General features: G+C 38.7%; 1 protein-coding gene across 5 annotated transcripts in view; it reads left to right on the top strand.

Annotated features, from left to right (window-relative positions):
* Positions 1-7,846: 7,846 nt before the first annotated feature.
* Positions 7,847-24,977, top strand: part of MAP3K13 (mitogen-activated protein kinase kinase kinase 13) — a 169,572-nt gene continuing 152,441 nt past the window's right edge. For 3 of the 5 annotated variants that reach the window (XM_073896045.1, XM_073896026.1, XM_073896035.1), the window contains exons 1-2: positions 7,847-7,944; positions 9,826-9,952. The gene's annotated coding sequence lies outside the window, so the exon portion shown is untranslated. Of the gene's footprint in view, positions 7,945-9,825; positions 9,953-15,539; positions 16,544-24,977 lie in introns of all 5 variants that reach the window. The other 2 variants (XM_073896024.1, XM_073896023.1) reach the window with 2 other exon arrangements.

Raw genomic sequence — 24,977 nt, 5'->3', positions numbered from 1 at the left:
CATCGTTTCCCCTTTCACTGTGAGATATAAATGGGCACGAGGCCTCAGAGAAGGAGGGAGCCACAGACAGAAGAAGCCTGACTTCCCAAATGATCTTGTGCGGCAGAGCTGCCTGCTGACTAGAACCGACACGGACTGTTACAAGAGAAAGAAATAAATGTGGGTCTGTTTGTTAAAGAATTTTAACCTGTCCTAACAATTACAGCAAAGAAATGGGCAGTGAGTACACTCTTCCCCAGTGAAGTTGGCTGACATTTGAGGAGAAAAGCTGCTCACATAAGTACTCGAAATAAAAGATGTGATATAATTTCTTTACTGTGCCAATAATATTAGTAATGACAATTTCTATAATTTCCAGTGGCTTGCTCAAATGTTGAGCTTTGGAGATATCACACACACACACACACACACACACACACACACACACACACACACACAGAGTATTCAGTATCTTCGTGATGAAGATAAGCTATCAGGATTCCTAAAGAAGTCCCAACTGTGGCAGAAAAATGACTCAGTCATGTCAATTATCTTCACTGACTGAAATATCAGAGATCAATGATGTATTATTGGGCATATTGAAAGATCATGCCCAGAGGCTGCAACCAAATCCGAGCTGAATATAGCCAAAACCTGAACCGAGAGCCTATTCACTGATATCTCTCATATTTCAACCTCTCAGCTTTTCAGCGAGCGCTGCTTGTCACCTGTCATCAGCCAGATCATATTCATGTTTCCTTAACTCACATTTGCTCCCTTTTTCCCTATCCAGAAAGACATTTGTCCTTCTAAATTTCAAGTGACATGATCTTTTTTTAAAGGATAATGAATTTTTAAATTGAGATCTAACTCACACACTATACAATTTATTCTTGTAAAGTGTACAATTCAGTGATTTTTAGTATATTCACAAGGTGTACACGATCACTACTCTCAAATTCCGGAACATTTTAATCATTCCAAAATAAACCTTGTACCCATTACGCAGATTTGCCTATCCCACATATTTCATATAATTGGAATTACATAATCTGTGGCCTTTGCGCCTGGTTTCTTTCACTTAGCATAACATTTTTGTTTGTTTTAAGGAAGGAGTGGTTCCAGGCCTCTCCTAGCTTCAGGTAGTTCCCTGGCTTCATGGTACATGACTGCAGTCTTCATGTGGTTCTCCCTGTGTGGGGCATCTCTGCGTCCAAAGTTCCCCTTTTTATAAGGACACTAAATGACCCCATCTTAACTTGATCATCTGCAAAGACCCTATTTCCAAATCAGGTCACATTCACAGGTCTTGCTGGCTTGGACTTCACATCTTTTTGAGGGACACAATTCAAGCCAGAACAGCCCCATGCAGTCACTGCAGTAGAAGCCCTTTTAGGGGGCAGAGCAACAAAAGTCAGCCTGAGCACCACAAGCAACCTGCAGTCTTGGTATTTGAAGCTACAGAAATGGCAGTGACTTCCACTCTTCCAAACCATAAATTCATAGTTTAGGTTAGGTCACATTTGATTTTTTTTTTTTTTAAAGAAGGCTCCATGCTCAGTGTGGAGCCCAACATAGGACTTGAAGTCATGACCCCAAGATTAAGACCTGAGCCAAGATCAAGAGTCAGTCGGACACTCAACCAACCAAACCACCCAGGCACCCTGATTTTTTTTTCTAAAAGTAAGCAAAACTGTCCAGAGTAGAGAAATGTTTATCCTTAAACAACCACACAAGCTAGGTTTTTCCATATGAATCACCACAAGAAGAAAAATTTGGATATTACCAGCCACACCTGAAGGTTACTGGACATTTTAGAAATTAAAATAAACAGAAAAGATGCAGCCTCCATCTGACATTATTTTTTAGGGGAAGGGGACAAAGCCCTTTAAGTTGACAGGATGCTCGCCAAAGTAATAAAGGACAACATTTTGAAAAATGGGCTTTTGATGTTTCGCAGGAAAAGGCTTAACACTAAAAATTGTGCAAGTTTTCTTCTTTATAATATGCAGGTAGAACAGTTTATTTTTTTCTTCCATTTGGATGTTCTGTAGAACATTGTATTCAATCCTAACACCATATTGTGATTCAAGTGGTTTCTCCAGCTAAGTACATTAATGATAATAAACACAATAATACAAAATAAAATAATAATGAAACATTTCATTCTTCCCATGTGCCATGCTTTGTCCTAAATGCTTTGCATGTATTAACACATTTCGTCCTCCTCGAAGCCCGTGAATATGACATCATTGTTTATCTCCATTTTATGGAAGAGGCACAGAAAGCTAAGTTGTCTAAGGCCACATTGCTACTGAGAAGTGGAACCAAAGTTTTAACCCACAGTGTCTGGCTCTGGAGGCTGTGTTAGTGTGTTCTTAAGATTCATCCATGTTATATAGTATGTATCAGTGTTTCATCTCTTTTAATGGCTGAATAATAGTTCATTTATGTATATACCACATTTTGTTTATCCAGTCATCAACTTATGGATATTTGGGTTGTTTCCACTTTTTGGCTATTTTTAAAAAAGATTTTATTTATTTGAGAGAGAGAGAGAGAGAATGAGCAGGGGGAGGAGCAGAGGGAGAGGGAGAGGAAGAGGGGGAAGCAGGCTCCCTGTTGAGCAGGGAACCCGATGTGGGGCTTGATCCCAGGACCCTGAATTCATGATCTGAGCCAAAGGCAGACGCTTAACTGACTGAGCCACCCAGGCGCCCCTCCACTTTTTGGCTATTGTGTATAATGCTGCTATGAATATTTTATGTGCAAATTTTTGTATAAACTGTGATTTTAATTCTCTTTGGCATATACCTAGGAGTAGAATTGCTGGGTCATATGGTAACTATATGTTTAACTTTTAAAAACAATTTTTCTTTGATTGAACTGTAATTAACATAGTGTTATATTAGTTTCAGGTGTACAATATAATGATTCAGCATTTCTATCCATTACTCATTGCTCATCACAAGTGTACTCCTAATCTCTTTTATCTACTTCCCCCAATTCTCCCCCTATACTCCCCTCTGCAACCACCAGTTTGTTCTTGGTTTGTTTGTTTCTCAAATTTCACATAGGAGTGAAGTCATATGGTATGTCTTTTCTTATCTGACTTGTTTTACTTAGCATTATATTCTCTAGCTCCATCCACATTGTTGCAAGTGGCAAGATTCGTTCTTTATAATGGCCCTATACTAAAGTTGAAAAGATAAGAATTGTAGAGTTGAGTGTCTAGTCCAGAAATAAATGTATATATTTTTAAAAGATTTTATTTATTTATTTGGGGGGTGGGAACATGAGCAAGGGGGAGGGGCAGGGGCAGAGGGAGAAGCAGGCTCCGCACAGAGCAGAGAGTCCAATGAGGGAGGACCCCGGGATCATGACCCGAGCTGAAGGCAGATGCTTAACAACTGAGCCGCCCAAGTGCCCAGAAATGAATGTATATATTTTTTTCTCTTTTCTAGCCTGAGAATCGCCTTGGAACTATCAAATGTGTGTCCATCTCCTCTGTGAGGGTGCACAGTGTGTAGATGTGAGATGAATTGCTACAGCCATTTTGCCACCTTGAGGGAAGCTGGCCATAAACTGAAGCAGATCCTACTGAAGGCAGAGTAGAGAGGGGAAGAAGAATGGGTCGTGAATGATATCCTTGAGTTGCTGGAAAAACCAACGCTGATGCCTGTCATAACAGTCCATTTACAGAGGTCAATACATCCCCTATTGTTGAGGCTTTGTTCTGCTGTGTTTTGTGGAAGATGCAAAGAGGTGCTGCCCAGACTCCCCTTCAAGGAAGGACTTGCTGTACGACTCCAGAGAGTATGGCCAGCTGGCAGCCCCCAGCTGTTAGCTTCTCTGGGGTCTGCCTCAGGGGCAGAGCGCCACCTTGCTTGAAATTGTACCCTGCCCAAGGCAGGATGCATCCAGTACAAAGGGTTGGCCATTTCAGCCTGACCGAGGATACTCTCTGACGGGCACCACTCACTCTGCAGCTCTCTCCCAAGTTAGCTGAAGAGTCCTTCAACCTGAGTAGCAGGTCAACAACTTCCTCTGACCAATCCCGCTCTTGTCCATTCCTAATAAAAATCCCCATCTTCATATCAGTGTCTACTTCTCAAAAACACAATCTCTGACAAGATTTCTGTCATGTCAGTCAAGAGTATTCAAATTGAGATTCCATGGGATAGTCTGAACTTGGTCTGGACTAGAGGAAGGGAAATCTACTCATTACCTTATTTTAAACTTTGTGGAAATTTTCAAGCATACACAAAAAGTAGAAAGAATATAATGAAACCAAATATATCCAGCTCCAACAACATTAATATATGACCCATCTTTATTATCTGAACTTTTCCATATTATTTTAAAATAAGTCTCAGACATTACATGATTTCATCCATAAATATCACAGTGCACTGCTGTTCGCTTTGGGATGCAATGCAGTGCCTTTTGCATTCTCCTCCCAACCCAGTTCCTATCTGTTGTCTCTTTTCTTCCTCTTTCCACCACCACAGCTTGCAAGAGTATTTTAGTAGAAGAAAAGGCAGTAGTAGTAAGAGATAAAGGGGCCCAGAAAGAATCCTAGAATCCACTCATTCTTTCACTCATCCAACAAATATTTTAGGCCTGTCATCTCCTAGAGTCTTGGGATGCACGGTTGTTACTCATATATGTGGTTGTTCAGATAGGTGGTGTAATGATGTCTCGGTCAGGTGAACTAACAAGAAAGAAAAGAAAAGAAAGGGAGAGAGAGAGGGAGGGAGGGAAGGTTGGAGGGAGGGAGAGGGGGAAGAATTGGAGGATGGGAGGAAGAGGAAGGGTGAGAAGGAGGGAGGAAAAGAAAGTGCGTCATCTAGTGGTTACAGTGGGAAATACACATTGTTTTCTACTACACAGAACAAGACAAGGCTTACTCCAGACAGGACCTTAAAGAGGAAATTGAGGCCCAGAGAAGTGAAGTGATTTGTCTAAGGTCCCATGGCTAGTTAATAGCAGAGATAGGCATATAACCCAAACGCTGACTCTAATACCTATATAAAGATCTATGTAAATTGTGATTGTTTCAGACTCTTAAAAATGTGGTTCAAATGATTTTAAATATGATTAAAACATATTTTTTGCATTTATTTTTGTCAAGTTATGGTATTTTGGTGGCAAAGGGGGAAAAGTGCATTGATTGAGGGAAGGAACTAGATGGACCTATGATAATATTAACACTGAATTATTTTTCCATTAAAAGTCTGCCTCCATGGGGCACCTGGCTGGCTCAGTCAGTAGAGCATGAGACCCTTGATCTTGGGGTTGTAAGTTTCAGCTTCATGTTGGATGTAGAGATTATTTATTTATTTATTATAAATACTTTTTTAAAAGATTTTATTTATTTATTTGACAGAGAGAGAGAGAGCATAAGCAGGGAGAGCAGCAGGCAGAGGGAGAGGGAGAAGCAGGCTCCCCGCTGAGCTAGGAGCCTGATGCGGGATTTGATCCCAGTACCCTGGGATCATGACCTGAGCTGAAGGCAGACGCTTAACCGACTGAGCCACCCGGGTGCAGGATGTAGAGATAACTAAAAAAAAAAAAAAATCTTAAAAAAAAATAGTTCTGCCTCCCTCACCAGTTACAAAATTCCTCAAAAGCAGATTACTTATTCATCTTTTTTTTAAAGACTTATTTATTTAAGAGAGAGAGAGCATTTGGGGGGGTGGGCTGAGGGAGAGAGAGAATCTCAAGCAGATTCCCCACTGTGCATGGAGCCCGAAGCAGGGCTCAATCTCACGACTCTGAGATCATGACCTGAGCTGAAATCAAGAGTTGGATGCTCAACCAACTGAGCCACCCAGGCTTCGTCTCTGTATACCCAATTCCTGGCATGGTGTCTTTCCTGAATGAATGACTAAGTGAATGAATGGAATCAGGAGTTTGAGAGTCTAGAACTAACCAGTTCTAGATTCTAGTCAGAACTAGTCATTCTAGATTCTATTCAGTTTTCTACTGACTGCCACTGGCTAACTTTGTGACTTTCAGCAGATCAATTCTTATGGTCCACTGATTCATTAAAAATGTCATCTTTTTTAACGCTAGAGTCGGAAGAAACCTTAAATTTCACCTATCCCAACTACATTATTCTATGGGGTCCATAGAATTACCAGATTATTTGGAACACAGACTTATTACCAATATTTGAATAATAATACCCATGCTAGCTTTGTTATATTCCTAGAACAAAGAGTGAATATTTAAGAGAAATTGCTTGCAATAGATTAGTCTAAATAGGATCGTGTCACTTTGGGGCACCTCGGTGGCTCATTCGGTTAAGCGTCAGCCTTCAGCTCAGGTCATGATCTCAGGGCCCTGGGATCAAGTCCCGCATCGGGGATCGGGCTCCCTGCTCAGCGGGGAGTCTGCTTCTCCCTCTCCCTCTCCCCCCAGCTCGTGCTCTTGTTTGCTCTCTCTCTCAAATGAATAAATAAAAATCTTAAAAAAAAACTGTGTCACCTCATTGGCAATGCACTCAGTCTTTCTGTTTACCTTTGGTTGCTGCTTGGATCAGTTACTTATTCCTGTCTAGCCAGCTAAAACAGAAGACAGAGCTCACAGGAGCTGGTACTTAACCCCTCAGTTCTGGGTAAATATAAGAAGTTTCCAGGGGAGAGACAGCTAACTATTTGAAATGAGCTCAGCAGTGCCAGACCAGAACATTCAAATGATCATCAGAATCGTATGGCATCCGCTAGGTTACATTGTCTGTCTCTCCTGGACTGGGATTTTCCTACTCCTCTTCACTTGAGAGTGAAGGTCTTGGAAGTGAATCTGCTTTTACCTTATTAACACCTTGAGGCAGATTTTGGGAATGGAAGGAGGTGGTGAGCATTTTGGGACTCCACTTCTAGTCCTAGCCCTGGCACTAATTGTGTGACTTTCAGTCAGTTGCTTCTCTGGGTCCAATTTTACTTACTTGTAACATCAATAGGTTAACTAAATTCACTTCTAACATTCCGTGAAGTTTTTGTTGTAGGGATTAACCTTCAGCTCAACTGGTCTCCTGTTTTCCCTAGGTTAGCTTTCTTCCTTCCATAATTTATTACCTCCATGTTTTTGAGGGCAGTGCCTAGGTTTTATTCATCTTTCTTCCAGTATCTAGCACAATAACCAAGCAGGTAGGTGACTTCAAGTAGGGCTGAAGTTGGTTCCTACACACAACTCCATCTTTGGAGGAGCTCACACTTCAGAGGAAGGTACCAAGTATTATTAATCACTTGATTAAAAGCTGAGGATACAACGGGTCACAAGAAAACTGGTTCCAGCTTTCCTAACCACTTACCATTTCCAACAGGAAAGAAGAGTGCTTGTAATCGTTAACACTCACTGAGCGCTTCATTGTGCGAGAGCTTTCCATGTATTATCTCAAGTAATACACACACCAACCCTACGTTCTAGGTACTAGTATCATATCTGTTTCACAAAGAAACGAGTACAGAAAAGTAACGTAACTTGCCAAGGTAACACCCTTACAAGTGAGAAGCAGCGTTCGAAACTAGACAGTACCATCTCAGAGCCCGCGCTCCGGAGCACCCCACTGAGCAGAAAAATGGGAAAAATCTTGTGTTCAAGACAAAGAGGGAGCAGAGGGAAGTGACTGTAGAAGCCTGCAGAAGCTGGCAAACCAGTCTGAAAAACAAAAAATGAACTTCGAGCGGGACTACACAGCCGTTAAGGAAAGCAGGGGGGAAAGAACCCCATAAACAAGACCAGGAGCGCGCCTGGATCCCGGGAAAACCAAAGAAGACGTCGCCAGTGACGTCACTAGCGGGGGTGGGACGCTAAGCGGGACCATCGGGCCTAGCGGAATTTCGGCCGGACGTGATGCACAGGAAGTTACGCCCTGGGGGCGGTCCCTGGTAGTGGAGGGCGTCGCGATGGGCGGGGCGGAGCGTCTGTGGTCCTCCTGGAACCTTGCATCTCCGGCAGGTAACGTGCGGGCCAAACTTGGACCCGGTCAAGGGTGGTAGTTGGTGTTGGTGACCCAGGTAGTTCGGGCAGGGAGAGAGATGGATCTCGCATTAGGCTGGAGGAAAGTCTCCTTGGCGTCAGACTCCCTGGGGAGGGAGGGGTGCGAGGAACTTTGGGAACGGGGTCGTGAGGTCCGAGGTCGTTGAGGAAATACAGCTTGAGACTTTCAGGAATCGGTCATGGCTGGGGGTCGTGGACTCCTGAGCCTTGGCGCTTTGGGGTTAGAGGTGGAGCCTGGGTGTTGAGATGAGCCGACGTAGAGTTCATTTCTTACCCACTCCGACCCCCGCCTCTGTTCTGCTAATAATAATAATAGGGGACAGGTACTTCATCTCTTAATCCAAGACAGTGCCTTGCCACTATTAGGCATTCTTTAGATGTTGTTGAACGAATGAATTATTTATTATGAACGCACGAACCAGATTCTCGCTCAGCAGGGGGAACTTCTCCCGAACTTCAGGATCTCTTTCTGGGTGTAGAAGTGACTTCAACGTAGTTTGCTAACCAATGATTTATGAGGATGCTGGGGGAGTAGAGATTCAGAACACTGTTGTTGTTTTGTGAGATTATTGAAACTTATAAATTTGTCTTAATATTTCGATGGTGGGGTAGAGGATAAAGCGATTAATTCAGCTTCTTTCAGATTCCTTTATTTTTCTCGCAAGAACTTCAGGTAATGATGGGGGAGGAATGATAAACTACAGTTGTAGCACTGAACTTCTAGTGTTCTAAGTACTTTCAGCAGTATGAACTTACTTTCCATTTTCTTCATGTTTTCTTTCTTACATTGGGGTACTTCTTACATTTGAGAGGTAAATAAGAATGATTTCATAACAAAGATGAAATTAATTTAAAAATCCAGTCAGAGGTTTTCACCTGGTGTGTTCACGTAACATAAACTCCTTCCACAGATTTGTAGGAGGCCTCCCAAAGAATGAATCCCTGAAGATTAAATTGTCTTCTTCGTAAAATATTTGTCTAGGTGTCTTAAATGTGATGAAGAGTGGCCATAGACCTAAAGAACAAGTGCTGTAACCAGATTGGTCTTGATTGTCAAGTTCAAAAAATTGCAGAGGACAGATACATCAGGCTTGTAATGGGATCTGGGCATGGATCATTATCTGGATGCAGTGATTTTGTTTATGGGTTTTGTGCTATCTAATGAGGTGTAGTAGCTCCTAAGAGGTTCTAGAATCTTTTTTAGATTGGATATAATGGAGTAGAAAAACCTGAATTTATGCTTTTGTTTGTTTTTACAAAGAAGAAACTAGTAAGCATTTTTAGATTTAAAAATCCTAGGGGCACCTGGCTGGCTCATTCTGTGGAGCATTTGACTTCTGATCTTGGGGTTGTGGGTTGGAACCCCGCCTTGGGTGTAGTGATTACTTAAAAATAAAATCTTTAAAAAAGAAAAATCCAAGATGTTTTTAAAAATAGTCTGAAAAAAACCAGAAAGTAGACATGTAAGTACATTACTGTAGTCATTTACATTTAAAAAGTTTGCCTGCCTTTAAAATTTGTTTTCCCAATTTCTGGAAAGTGTTCGTATCCAAATCATTCCCATCTTTACAAGCTCTTACTATGGTGCCACCTTTAGAATACATATAAATATGGTACAAAGCACTGTTTCGAGATCTTCTAGATTTTGTTAATAGTAATGTCTTACTTAAAAATAAAGTATAATTTTGCTACCTCATTCTGCTGTTCAATATCATATCAACTAATTTTGCATATCTAAATGTCTATATTCATAATAACTATTATAATTATTATTCATAATAATTTAGTATCTAAATGGTAACTTAGGTATATGTACATTGACATTCTTGAGGTTTTCAGTTTTGCAGAACACTGATATCTATGGACCCTAGCATGGACTTCATTTAAAGAAATCCACGGACCATTAATGGACAAAAACATGAATCAGTTTATGTTGTGGCATTCAAATCCTAGCACTTTGGGAAAGGTAAGTTGTTGACTGTGTTTATGTTAGGTGAGAAATAGAACAGCCTTGGATTGGTCTAGGAAATTTTAGGATTGTGATTGAAAAATATAGAACGAATCTTCAAATTTTGTTTTAATCTGGATCTTTCAAAGAGAGATTTGTTCTGTATATATGAGGTGATTATTACTATTTTCTTGTAAAATTGATCAGAAATTAAAGAGATTAGCAAATTTTATTACTCCTGGACGATTACTGCTTTGTTCTCTTTTTTTGGGGAGATCTCCTTTCAGCACTTTAGAACCTGGTAGAATATATCAGCCTGTGGTTACGCTGTAGGAAAGGGGTTTCAGATAGTCATTTAAATCATCTCACATCCAAGTTTGGCTCTGTGATAATATATGTACCAAATCATCTGGCCAGTTTTACTTTATATATTAGGTTCAAGCAAGAAGAAAAGTTTAAAAAATGTCTTCTATCTCCCTTTATCTTGCTTTATTTATGCTATTTTCCTTTCTTTTCTTTTAAAAAATCACTTGGCAGGATTCATTCTACAGGCCTTTTATCTTTCTGTCCCGGGGGTAAATTTTCTCTTTTTTTTCCTATTTTATCTTAGGAGTTTGTTAACTTTCAAATCTTTAACTTCTAACTTTGTGGTAATGTTTGGCACCTTTTAACCACTAAGCATTATACTTGTAGTTTTTTCCAGTCTCCTTTGTAGAGACACTGGCTTCTTGTTTAGAATTTGCTCAATGCCAAAACCAGTTAGTACTTCTAGGAATTCATCTTTTAGATATATTTGCACCTGCACACAAAAATTTGTATATAAAGATATCATTACCATATTATTTTAAATTAAGAAACAGACAAACTAGGAATAACCTAAACATCCCTCAACAGAGGTGTGATTAAATAAATGCCTTCATGTAATGTAGTACTTCATAACTCTTAGAAAGAATGAAGCTAATTCATAGTCAGAAGTATGGCAAAATCTGATACACTGCTAACTGAGAAAAGCAATATAGAGCTGTTTGTATAGTGTGTTTTCATTAGCATACATTTATATATATATATACATGTATATATATATATATATATATATGCAAAATTTCTTCGGAATCTGTATGAGGAACTATAGACAGGTACTCCTGGTGAATGAGACTATAGGTCTATGGTAGGAAGATGATTCATATTTTTTCTGTGTACTCTTTCTGGCAGATTGGATTTTTAACCATGAACATGGTTTTCATAATACTAGGAAACAAACAAATGACAAGGCTTTAGGCTAGTTTAAGAGCTATGGAGCCTACAACTATTCCTTATGGCTTTTGTCCTTATAATTATTTGCACTATTCAGAGGGAATGGGGTTGTATAAGTAAGTGAAGTTTTTGTCAGAGCTGCATGGAAGGTTTGGTGACATTATAATAGGTTTTTAACCTTGACATTACGTTATTATTCTTATGAACAAACTAAGTGCTTAGTGCTGCTGAATTTAATACTCATATACAATTGTAGCATGTTACTGGCCTCCCTAGATAATATGGGTATTATCTTTGTTTGCAGGCCAGGTTTCTATTGTATTGGCATGGTCCTTCTCAGCCTCTCAGTATTACTGAATGTGATGGACTTTGTTTTATTTGAATTGCTATTGAGGGACTCTACTCTTTAAATAAGTCTTATTTATTATTTCACTTTGTTCTTGATGTTTAGAGCTGGCTTAAAGCATTTCAAAGAATGGCTTATTCTCTCTGTTAGCAAAATCAGTAAACCAGAAAGATCCTTTAGATATATATGGATAATCTCCTTTGAAGTGGCTGATTATTTGCCATGGGACTCTGCAAAAATTTCTTGTGGCTGGTACTTCTCTAGCCGTCTTTTCTTTCCACACTTTCATTGTGGAAAATTTGGAATAATAATAATAGGTGAATACAAGAATACAAGAAATTTAAAGATATAGTAATCTTCATTCATTAGTAAACGGGATTTTATTTGAAACTTGCTTGAGAATAAGCTTTGTAAGATACATACCTTTATGATACTACTGATTGTGTATCTTGTTAAAGTCAAAATCAAGGCCATTTATCTGGGGGCTGTCATGATTAATGAAATAGAACAGATTATGGTATGTCTGGTGGTACATAGAAAGGAGCACATGAACATAAAACTTACATGTAGATAACATAGAATTGGGGAAGATACATGTATATGTGTGTGTGTCTATGCATGTAAATATGTATTTATAAAATGTGTGTGTGTGTATATATATATTATTTTATACATAATATATATAAAATTTTCTGAAAAACCAAAAGTTCCAGATAAGAAGATATCCAGTTAGCACAGGAAGAAAAAAAGTCAGAATTTTAAGACCTTAGAGCTGGGCCTGTCATGGGCTAATTCATGATTATGAGAGCAGCTTAAAGAATTTTGGTTGTTTTAAGATCATTCACAGGTTCAAGTGATAGGAAGGTAGATAGAAGCCTGAGAGAAAATTAAAATCTAGCAAACATGTAAGATTATGGTGGAGGGTATCTTTTAAGATTTGTTTGGTGGTATTATTTTGGGGAGGAGAAGAGAAGGGGGAACTCAAAAATGTATTGCTGTTCAATTTGGATTTGAGCTAGGACCATAAGTCTTTCATAGCTTTCCAATTGTGTATGACCATGGATGAACTTATAAAACATTGTTCTACAAAAACTGATTTGATCATTAGATATACCTCGAAGAATAAGAGAACTGTTTTTTTTTAACTTTTTAAAAAAAAGATTTATTTATTATTTATTTGAGAGTGGGGGGGGAGGGGCAGAGTGAGAGGGAGAGAGAGAATCTCAAGCAGACTCTCCACTGAGCAAGGAGCCTGACCCAGGGCTCAATCCCCAGACCCACGAGATCATGACCTGAGCTGAAATCACAAGTCAGTTGCTTAACCGACTGAGTCACTCAGGTGCCCCCAGAAGTTTTTAACCAGTTTTGTGATTATGTAAAAGGATAACTGTGATGATCTAGACTGAGGGGACTGGGACCATTTTGTTCAGAAAATTCTAGAAGACTTTGGAAGAGTTGGAAAAACTGTAGGAAGCACACTTGTTGTCTGTTATTTGAGGTCAAGTGAGAGAAGGTATAGAACTAGTCAGCAGGGGAGCAGGTTGTGTCCAGAGGCAGTGAACTTTGGGTCATTAGGGCTGTTTAAGCAGAGTTTGAACATCAGGAATGTTGTAGAGGGGATTTCTTATTGTATGGGAGATTGTACTAGATTATTGTAAAGGTTCCTTTCAAATCCTAAAATTTTTTAATACTACAATGAAGTGTTTATTACAGTATGAGTATACATTCTGTTATTCCTGTCTTTAAATACTGATCCCTGACTTATCCACTTATCATTTATCCACCAGCCTCAACTTCCATGTAACCAGGAAGTAAATTTAAAAATTACCTGAGCTCCCAAATTATAAGACATAAAACCCATATGCTTTTTCTTAGGTCCTTACTCAGTTTATTGACTTTTTTAAAAGATAGTTCTTTTTTTTTTTTAAGATTTTATTTATTTATTTGACAAAGAGAGACACAAACAAGAGAGGGAATACAAGCAGGGGGAGTGGGAGAGGGAGAAGCAGGCTTCCCGCCGAGCAGGGAGCCTGATGTAGGGCTCAGTTCCAGGACCCTGGGATCATGACCCTAGCAAAGGCAGACACTTAACCGACTGAGCCACCCAGTCACCCCTAAAGATAGTTCTAATAGGCTTAATTAACTGGTATCTAACTCCACAGTGTACTAGAAGCAGCAAATTGTGAGTAGGCCGAGTGCTAATGTAAGTTTAATGTATATGCTAATAATGGTGTTGGCATGCTTAAACAACCTTTTTTTATTATGCAAGTGATCCATGTCTACTTCACAAAAATTAGAATGTAGAAATATATTGTGGGGTGATGTAAATATATATATCATATAGGTAACTTTATTTCTCTTTTGGTGATATCACCAAAAAAAGAGAAATAAAGTTACCTATAGTCCCCTACCACTGTTAATATTTTAGTGGCATCCTTTATTTTTAAACTCCTTGACATTCCTGCAGGATGTTACTTCTGAGTAGTGACTGCTGAAACTGATTCTACATTACTCCTGTTTGGAAACTTAAATTAGTCACTATACTCTGATCAGAATATCAGAAAGTGAAAAATTATGACATGGCACAATGCTGATTTGAAAAAAATGTTAGTCCTGTTCAATTTTGTTGCATTGAAACCAGTTTTATAGAGTAATGAGCACAGGTTGATACTCTAGAGCCAAAAGGCCAGAGTTTGAATCCTAACTCCACTATTTACTAGCCAGGTAAACTATCAGAATTTCTTAATTTCTATGTGCCTTAGTTTCTTCATTTGTAAATTGAGGATAATAATAGTAATATCAAAAAAAATAATAGTAATATCAAATTCATGGGATTCTTGTGAAGATTATGAGTTGATCTACATAAAATGCTTAGAGTAGTGCCCAGCACAAAGTATAGACTCAGTATGTATTACTTGCTATTGTTATTATTTTTATTTTTTTTTAAGTTTAATTTTTTTATTTTAGAGAGAAAGTGCAAGTGGGGGAAGGGGCAGAGAGAGAGAATCCCCAAGCAGACTCCCCGACGAGCGTGGAGCCCAGTGTGAGGCTCAATCTCACGATCCATGAGATCACGACCTGATCACGACCTAAATCAAGAGTTGGTCACCCAATGGGACGCCTGGGTGGCTCAGGTCATGATCCCAGGGCCCTGGGATCGAGTCCTGCACTGGGCTCCCTGCTCTGCAGGGAGCCTGCTTCTCCCTCTGCCTCTGCCTCTCTCTCTCTGTCTCTCATGAATAAATAAATAAAATCTTTAAAAAAAAAAAAAGAAGAGTTGGTTGCCCAACTGACTGAGCCACCTAGGCACCCCATTATTATTAATTTTTAAAAGCTTAAAGTTTTCTTGGAAAAAAGGTTTATAGGCATACATAAAATAAAAAGAAGTCAGAATGAGCACAAAAGCAGGCAGTGAGATTTAGTATATTTATTTCATAAAAACCTGTAAAGTGGTCTGAATTTTTCCATTGTAAGGAAAAAGAAAAGTAAGAAAGTCTGCTGACTTTTCTCCCTTGTTAAATATTTTCAGACCATAATATTCCTAGCTCAATTTCTCTCTCTACCCCACAAAATCAACTTTATTTTATGCTGTCTCTTCCAACAAATACTTGGCCATGCTTTCAAAGATCAAAAGCCCTTTAAGACAATCGAATATCATGGATAGTGATCAGAGAGCTTCCAGAAATTATCATTAAATCAGTTTCTCTGACTATAGCCCAAGGTGGTTCTGCAAGAAGTTTGAATTCTGCAACTTAAAGCAAATATTATTCAAAGAGATAAGCCAGTAAACATATTAAGTTATTCTGTACACTCTATCTTTTAAAATCATTGTTTCCTTTTCTTTTTCTTCTTTATTTCATTTTGGTTTTCTCTTTCTATTCTTTCAGCATGGTATCTGGTAGTCTGATTAATTATTGGCCAAAGAGTTAAAGCTTTTCAAAACCCTTAAAAATTTTTTTAGACTTGCTGGTAGAATTTTTTTGTGTGTTTTGTTTTGTTTTAAAGCATCAAGTACAAGTTTTTGAAGACCCTGGGGCCTACCATCATTATGCATTCAAGATTTGAGTTTGAATAACTTCATCAAGACTTAGATCCTCTTCAAAAGCCTCAAGTCTCATCTGCATTAAAGCTCTCCATTGAACCCTCTCACAAAAGTAAAAGCTTACAGGGACTAAAATCCACTAATACATTCCGTTTTATATCCTTTCCTCTGATTTCTCTTCAATTTCTTTGGCCTTTAGAGTCTTTCATATTGCTTATGTTTCTTTAGATTGGAGCCAAGGTAACAGTGCCTTCCAAAAGAATAGATGTCCTGTGGCCCTAAATTTTCATCGGTAGAGAAGCATAAACTTGGTATAAGTTTACAATCAGGTCTTCTGTTGTATCCTACAAAAACTTGAATCAACAATAAGAAATGAGAATGAAGTGGTAAAAATATTTGAGGTCAGATTATACCATCAGTGGTTTAGAGAGAAGAGCCCTCCACCTAAAAGTTAATGGTTCTTATTATCTGCCTGGGAAAGTCACATAACCTCTCTGGACCTTAATTTCATCTGTAAAGTAAATCTGATATTTCCCCTGCCTACCTCACAGGGTTGTTGTGAGGGTAACATGAAATAATATATATAAAAAGGACTTCTATATAAAATGTACAGTATAGACAGAGTCCTGTTACAAGTCATTCCCTCAGCTCTTGGGCCTGGGAAGGTGGATGATTTAAGCACACTGAAAGCAAGCACCATGTCCAGGCTGGATACACGGGAACCAGGAGGCTGCGTTAATTTTTGGTTTCTCTGAGTACACAGAGTACTTTTGTGGGCCAATTCTAAGAAGGAGGAAGACTATACATTTCCCTAAAATTTTAAGTTAGCATTTATAATGCTCTAGAGCAATTATATGCTGTAATTGTATTCGTGGCTTGCAACCTTTGTTTACAAGTAGTGACCAGCATTTTTTTTTTTTTTAATGGAGGAGCATAGAGCAGAACATTTCACACTGCATCCCACCCGGTAAGAGTAAGTATGTTCCCATTGTATCTATGTGTGAATGTGTGTGTGTTTGTGTTTGTGTACTTGGTCATTAAATAAAATGCATTTTTTTCCCTATGAGTTGCAGTCGCTGATCCAGGTGTATTATTTTAGTACTAATGCTTTCCTACACATTTGGGGTCTTAGGAAACTTTCTTTTCACTTCATACCACTACTGCTTGTGACAAAGGAATCGATAATATCAGTTTGATTTGGGGTCTAATTCATGAGATTTTGTAATTTCAGAGCACAGGGAAAGCCTCTAGACCTCTGGGTATTTTATTTAGTAATACCATCCACTTTGACACCCAGGCTATTAAAACATGTAAGGTTGGTTCAACCTCATGCTAGTAGAAAGATTGTAGCAAATATTTTTTCTTTTCATTTTTTTTGGCTTTTATTTCTCTGACCTAATGGAAAAAACAAACAAACAAACACACAACTCCCACTTAGTTTAGCAATGTTTGAGGACTCCGTGGAGAATGGCTATAGAGAATATAGTTAGCATGACTAGGAGTTTGATGGTCTCTAGAAGAGAAAATGCCAATTTTTCTTTCTCTGAGTAACTGAATTTATCTTTAATGATTTAAGATAAGTAAGTCACTGGTATTAACTTATTCAGCTGTTTTCCTAAAAAAAGGTATCCACCTTTTTGGTGACAGCATTGGTTAGGAATAAGTGGTTTTTCTAGTGTCCACGAACAAGAGGGAATGGCTACTTCCAGGGATTATACATTCCAATTCATTGGTGAAGAACTAATTCTTCAGTGCTGTAGTGTACTGAAAATTTATATTTGGCGCCTTGGGATTACTTACAAAGCTTTGATAGAATGCTGTAGAAAATACTGATATTCCCTGCTTACAAATTACATAAATCTATATAGTACTAGCAACATGAGTATTTACCAGAAGATTTAAGAGGTAGAATCCAACTGGTTCATTTTTCTGAACAGCCACAGCCAAGTTTCATACACTGGTAGGAACAGAACAAATTGCCTAAATTGTACAAATTGAGACTCTTTTGTGTATGACAATGGGCAGCGATGATGTAAAGGCTTATTAGAGATATGACCAGCTCTTTCTTGTCCCTTCCCCCAAAAGGAATCACATTGGTATCTTTCTTCTCTTGGTGAAGAAGATAGGATCTGTCTATCCAGAAAGATCAAGAAAAGTAGTTAGGCAACCTCAGCTATTCGGGACCTTCTTTCTCAACTCTCATGACTATAATCCATCATCACATTGTCTTTCCTCCTTCCTAAGTACCTTTCAAGCTACCCATGTCTTTCTGTTCCTGCATCCACTACACTTATTTACACGCCTGTTATCTGTGCCCAGACTTCTACAGTAGCTGCTGACTGTCCTCCTGTACTCACTTCTTCCTCCTCTAAGCTCATTGCTTTAGAGTCATCTTTAAAACACACAACTCTAATCTCCTTGAGCTCCTGCTTTAAACTGTTGGTATCTTATTGCCCTTAGACTTCAACCCCAACGCTTCAGGCATTCTTCTGTGCCTACTTAGCTCCAGCTGCAGTGGTCTTCAATTCCCTGAAGAGGCCTTTGCTTTTTTCCTCAGGGGTTTTTGCAGGCACTTTCTGCTTGATGTATTCTTGTCCCTCTTACCCCTCTTCACTTAACTCACTCCTACTTACGTTTCCAATCTCACTTTAAATGTTTATTTCTTCCAAGAAGCCTTCCCCTATATCCCAGACGAAATTAGACCTCCCTCCCTCAATTTTCTTTCCAAAATCACCACGTTCTTCTCATACCTAGTGTAGTTGTAATTGTTTGCTTAATCATTTGTTACTATTCTCACCCATAACACCGAAGCTTGGACTGATGTGTCTTTTATTTACCACTGTATGCCCCGTGCTTAGGAAAATCCTAGTAAATAGTGTGGATTCAGTAAGTATTTGCGAACTAATGCTTCCCACAGCTACCACTCTTTTCATTTAGACATTTCAGGTACTGTACGTTCTTCTAGGTTATGTAACTTCACTTCAGAACCTTCCAGTTGCTTCTCATCTCGTTCCATTTATTTATTTATTTTAAAGATTTTATTTATTTGAGAGAGAGAGCAGGGAGGAGGAGCAGAGGGGGAGGGAGAGGCAGGCTCTCCACTGAGCAGGGAGCCTGACTCAGGGCTAGATCCCAGGACCCTGGGATCATGACTTGAGCTAAAGGCAGACGTTTAACTGAGCCACCCAGGCGCCCCATCGTCTCATTCCATTCATAAGCCAAGTCCTTATGATGATCCAAGTCCTTACCTGATCTGCCTTTGCTCTCCCCTCGTCTCTGGATCATCTGACAGTCCACCTTAGCCACTCTGGTCTCCTAGCTGATCCTCAGAAATGCAAAGCTCTCATCTGCCTGAGGAACTTTGTACTTGATACTCCCTGTGCCTGGGATGCTCTTGCCTTAGATATCTACGTGGTTTAATTCCTCATCTTCAGATCCTCCGGTCATGATTTGTCACCTCCGTAAGGCAGGCCCTCTCTGACCATCTTATTTAAAAATTGTAACCCATGGCATTCCTTTTCCCCTTCCATGCTTTATTTTTCCCATGGTCCTTACCTCTGACTAACATACTATTCACCATTGTTTCCCCCAGCTTCCAGAACAGTGCCTAACACATGGTAAGCACTTAAAACATATTTATTAAATGAATGAATTCAACTTGTTCTCACAGGTGCATATTTGGGACAATGAGACCTATAACCTGAATTTTTGGGACTTAAGGTTTTTAAATGACTTTAAAAGATGAGTTAATTTTATATCTTACCATGTTCTAAAAAATATTTGAAGTGGCTTCTAAAACTGCATACGGTACAATCAGATGAAGACATGACAAGAACAAAAGAAAGAGAATGTACAGTAACATTAAACTGAGTAAAATTAAGACATAGAGTATCTTCCATAGTGGTTAAAGGCAGGTTGTAAATTTGAATCATTAAAGAATTAACTTGCTCAGAAATGGTCACTGGACCAGAATCATGAACTTTGTTCTATGACACAGACATTTGAGTCTTGCACAGAAATGCAGAAAACCTGTTCGATTTAACTATAGGAAGTCATGAAATGACTCTTCTAGAAAGAACTTGCTATCTGTATAAGGAAATTCTCTATTGGTATAAAACATGAATAGTCTATCCGTAATAAAGCCTCTGCTACATCTTGAGAGATGACAGTCATGGCTACCAGCCACCACTTACATTGTGTACAGGACATTTCCAAGGTTGATTTAAACTTAGTAATGGAATATTTTTGAAAGTCCACTGTCAAAGATGCCAACCAGAACATTCATTACTCTAGTTTCTCTGACTCTAATCACGAGATAATATGAGATTCCAGTGGTTGTGACCTCCTTTTTGAGGTAGAGAATTGGCAACTTAGAAATAGAGTTTTCAGGGCACCTGGGTGGTTCAATTGGTTAAGCGACTGCCTTCGGCTCAGGTCATGATCCTGGAGTCCCAGGATCAAGTCCCTCATCAGGCTCCCTGTTCAGCGGGGAGTCTGCTTCTCCCTCTGACACCCCCCCTTATGTGCTCTCTCTCTCTCATTCTCTCTCTCAAATAAATAAATAAAATCTTAAAAAAAAAAGTTTTCATCCTGCAGTATATACATAGATCAAATCATTACATCATACACTTTAACCAGTGCAAGGTTATATTCAATTATATCTCAATAAAGCTGGAAGAAAAAGAATTTTACAGAATCAGTAACTGAATTGGGGTGAAGGATTGGGAGTAAAGCAGGTGAATTAGACTTCAAGAAATCTCACCAATACGGTAACCAAAATGAGAGCTATCGTGTGTGTGTGTGTGTGTGTGTGTGAGGTTAAATGGGACATTATACAGTACATGCCTTTGTGCTCATGAGATGTATGCTTTCCTAATTCTATTTTGTCTTCTTTGTCATTTAAAACTGAGTCAGAATTGTGGAGCTCTCTGCAAGTCAGAGAGAAAGCAGGGGAGATGGGTGGGCGTGGACTGCAGGCCTTGCAGTTAACTATAGGACTTTAAGAGCTGGTATTTTGAAGCCAAAGATGAGACTGTTTAGCTAGATGGGATTCCACTGGCAAAGTATGCTCTTCTTTGACTTTTCCTTCTTTTTTACCTTTCTCCTTTCTATCTCTGATCCGGAGATAAACAGTCCTTTTTGAGGTAAAATCTTCTGTCCTGCCCTATTTTTTAGGATTGAAAGAGGAGATCTAAACAACATTAGACTTTCAGAGAAATAATGAAAATGTGTAGTTTTTTTAAAAAATCATTTATGTTCTACATATATCAAAGAAAGAATATGAGGAGACATAATAATACCACAGAACCATTACAATGGATAATTCTTGTAAAGGAAAATTGATTTTTACTAAAAGCATTATGTAGAACACGTGGCTGACAAATGATCATATTGGGTTATAGTTAATCTATAAATCTACATTGTTCTAACAAAAACATATTAACTGAATGTACTTTACATATTTATTTGCTGGAACTTTAGATTCATTTTTAAAGAAATCAAGTATCTTTCCATTTTGACATTTGATGAGTAACAGAAAACCCGAGGACAGAACCATCAGTGTAAAAATAATGCAAAGGTCATCATATCTTCTAGCATGCAATGGTATAGAAGCAGAAAGATCTTGTTTTCAGTAAGTGTTGAAGTGGCAGAAAGAAAATATCCTCCAACTTCTTTCCTGACACAAATTTTGCTTACAGTGAGGACAAAGAATATGTCCACACTTTTGACTCAGTATTTCTCAAATGATGTTAGTCAGAGTGCCTGACACAGCTAAAAGAGACTCTGTAACCCAAAAGGGTTCAGAATTGACATGTTTGGAAAATGTTGTGTTTTTCTGAATATTTATTTATTTATTTGATAGACAGCGAGAGAGGGAACTCAAGCAGGGGGAGTGGGAGAGGGAGAAGCAGGCTTCCTGCCAAGCAGGGAGCCTGATGTGGGACTCAGTGTGGGGCTTGATCCCAGGACCATGGGATCATGACCCGAGCTGAAGGCAGACGCCTAATGACTGAGTGAGCCACCCAAGTGCCCCATAAAATTTATAATGCAAATTAGTATTTTCCAAACTTATGCGTGACCAGAACCCTTTTTTGCCCAGAAAATCTTAATAACCCTTGGAATTGTGTTTCAGGAAATGCTCTTCTAGATTTAAAAATAAATTTAAAACATATATACACATGTATAATATATTCTAGAACAGTATTTGATATACTTTAAGGTAAATAAGTCCTGATTATCAATAAAATTTTTATCCAATATTCCTTGGTGAAGATAGATGTTAAAATTATTCCAAAATTGGTACATATGTACTAAATTGAATGTGTTGTCATTAAATAATTTGTACAGTATTGACATAGATAATCACTTCACTTTTCTGGAAATAAACATTATATATTTGGTCTCCAGTATATCACACCCTTTGGGCTTTCCTCCTCCTCTGACTATTCCTTTTAGTCTTCTCTGTTGGTTTCCCCTCATTTTCTTGACCTTGAAACACTGGAGTGCCTAGAGCTCAATCCTAAGACCTTATCTTTTTTTCTACCTAGACTCATTTCTCTTGATCTTACTACTCTCAAGGCTTTAACACCATCTTTACTTGAAAATCTTTATCTCCAGCTTAGGCCTCTCCTCTGACCACCAGACTTGTACATTCAACTGCCAACTTAACATTTCCATTTGTATGCCTAATATTCATCTCAAACTCAGCATGTTCAAAATTGAACTCCTAATCTTCCTTCCCATCAAACTTCTTTTTAGGTTTTCCATCTCAGTAACAGCAAAATATTTTGTTGAGGTTTTTTGCATCAGTATTCATCAGAGGTATTGGTATGTGGTTTTCTTGTGGTATCTTTGTCTCATTTTAGTATTAGGGGAATGCTGGCTTCATGAGTCTGCAATTTTTTGGAAGAGTTTCAAGATTGATGTTAATTCTTTAAATGTTTGGTGGAATTCTTCAGGGAAGCCATCTTGTCCTGGGTTTTTCTCTGTTGGGAAGTTTATGATTACTGATTTAATGTCCTTACTAATTACAGGGCTGTTTAGATTTTCTATTTCTTCAAGATTCAGTCTTGATAAGTTAAATGTTTCTAGAAATTTATCCATTTCTTTTTTTTCTTTTTTGGTGCAAATTGGTGGTTTTATTAAAGCACAGGGACAGATGATCCAATTTGTTGGTGTATAATTGTTAATCGTACTCTTGATTTTTTTTTTTATTTTTGTGGTGTCAGTTGTGGTGTCTCCTCTTTCATTTTGGATTTTTGTTATTTGAGTCTTCTCTTTTTTCTTTGTTTAGCTAAGACTTGTCAATTTTGTTGATCTTTTCAAAAAGTCAGCTCTTAGGTTCAGTGATTTTTAGAATTTTTCTGTTCTCTATTACTGCACTAATTTTTATTGTTTCACTTCCTTCTGCTAACTGGGTTTAGTTTGTTCTTATTCTAGTTCTTTGAGGTGTAAAGTTAAGTTATTGATTTGAGATCTTCCTTCCTTCTTTTCTTCTTCCTTCCTCTCTCCTTCCTCCCTCCCTCCTTCATCCTCCCTCCTTTCCTTCTTTCCTTCCTTCTTTCCTTCCTTCCTTCCTTTCTTCCTTCCTTCCTTCTGTAGGCTCTACACCCAGCGTGGAGCCCAATGCAGGGCTTGAACTCACAACCCTGAGATCAAGACCTGAGCTGAGATCAAGAGTCACCCAGGCACCCAAGATCTTTCTTCTTTTTTAATGAGGGCATTTACTGCTATAAACTTCATTATTAGTACTGCTTTTGCTGCATCCCATAAATTTTGGTATGTTGTGTTTCTGTTTTCATTTGTCCCAAAATATTTTCTAATTTCTCATGTGATTTTTTTTTTCTTTGACCCCTGGTTATGAGTATGTTGTTTAATTTCCACATATTTGTAAATTTTCCCATTTGTTTTCTTCAGCTCTAGAATTTCTGTTTGGTTCTTTTCTATACTTTCTGTCTTTGTTGATATTCTTGTTTTGTTCATGAACCATTTTCCTAATTTCCTTTAGTTGTCTGTGCTCTCTTATAGCACGTTGAGCATCTTTAAGATGATTATTTTGCATTTTTTTGTCAGGTAATTCATGCACTTCCTTTCCTTTAGGGTCAGTTTCTGGAGATTTATTTTGTTCCCTTGACTGGGCCATGTTTCCCTGTTTCTTCATATGCCTTCCTTACTTATTTTGCTCAGATTTGTACATTTGGAAAAACAACCACCTCTCTCAGTTCTGTGGACTGACTTCATACAGGGGAGGACCTTCAGTAGTTAGCCTTACTAAAGATTCTGAGGACTTCTCAAACCTAGTATGGACATGCACTTTCTCTGGGCTTGTGTATGTACCTTCCCAATCAGAGTTCTCCAGTTGTTTTTATAGGAGTTGGTCATCTCTTGCTCCCTCTGGTGTTCGTCACTGATATTGCAGGTTTTCTGGTGCTGCAGCTTGCCTCTGTGCTCCCCTGTACTCAGCCACCCGCAGGCATCCAAAGTATGCCTACTTTCCTTAGCATGCCAAGTCAAATGAGACAGAAATCAGTCTTTCAGGCAGTCCCCCAAATATCTGGAACATTGAACAAACATTCTACTCTTATCCTGATGGAGAAGCTTTGAGTTGGGTGCTTACTCCTGATCACGCTTCAATGTGTCAGCTTGGGGGAAGGACTCTTAACAGGTAAAATGAAATCTTACCCATTTAATGTGGCTGCTCTTGGCTTTGAGCTTTCCTGAGATAGTACAGCTTCTTAATTGATTTTTGAAGGCCACATACAGGCTTTTTAGACCATATATTGTTTGTAAGTTAGGGTCTGTCTGGGGGAACTAGATCTGGGGTTTCCTATTCAGCCATCTTGCTGACCCTCTATGGGGAAATGAGGCCTGGGGCTTCCATGTTTTCTCTTCTAATTAGGATTCTAGTCATGTTGGATTAGGGCCCACCCTATTCCAGTATGACCTCATCTTAACTTGATTACATCTGCAAAGAGCCTATTTCCAAATGAAGTCATATTCACAGATACCAGGAATTAGGACTTCAATTTATCTTTTGAGGGGAACACAGTTGCACCTACAGCAGCCTCTATCAGTGCTCATAAAAGATTTGAGGGCAAGATAAGAGATCAGAGAGAGCCACCCTGTAGGACACATAGTTTAAAAAACCTACCCGGGGTACCTGGGTGGTGCAGTCAGTTGAGTGTCTGACTCTTGGTTTTGGCTCAGGTCGTGATCTCAGGGTTGTGAGATTGAGCCCTGCTTGGGGCTCGGTGCTCAGCATGGAGTCTGCGTACTGACTCTCTCTCCCCTTTCCCCTTTCTAAAATAAATAAATAAATCTTTAAAACAAACAAATAAATAAAAACCCTGTCCACTTTACCAGTGATTATCTCATATGAAGCAAAAATCTTAAGCCACTGG

This window comes from Callorhinus ursinus, unplaced genomic scaffold (assembly GCF_003265705.2).
Source record: "Callorhinus ursinus isolate GAN/ISIS: 27379988/994484 unplaced genomic scaffold, GSC_fseal_2.0 scaffold1, whole genome shotgun sequence".
NCBI lineage: Eukaryota > Metazoa > Chordata > Mammalia > Carnivora > Otariidae > Callorhinus > Callorhinus ursinus.
Note: the sequence above shows the minus strand (reverse complement) of the source record. Positions and strands in the feature narration are given on the sequence as shown.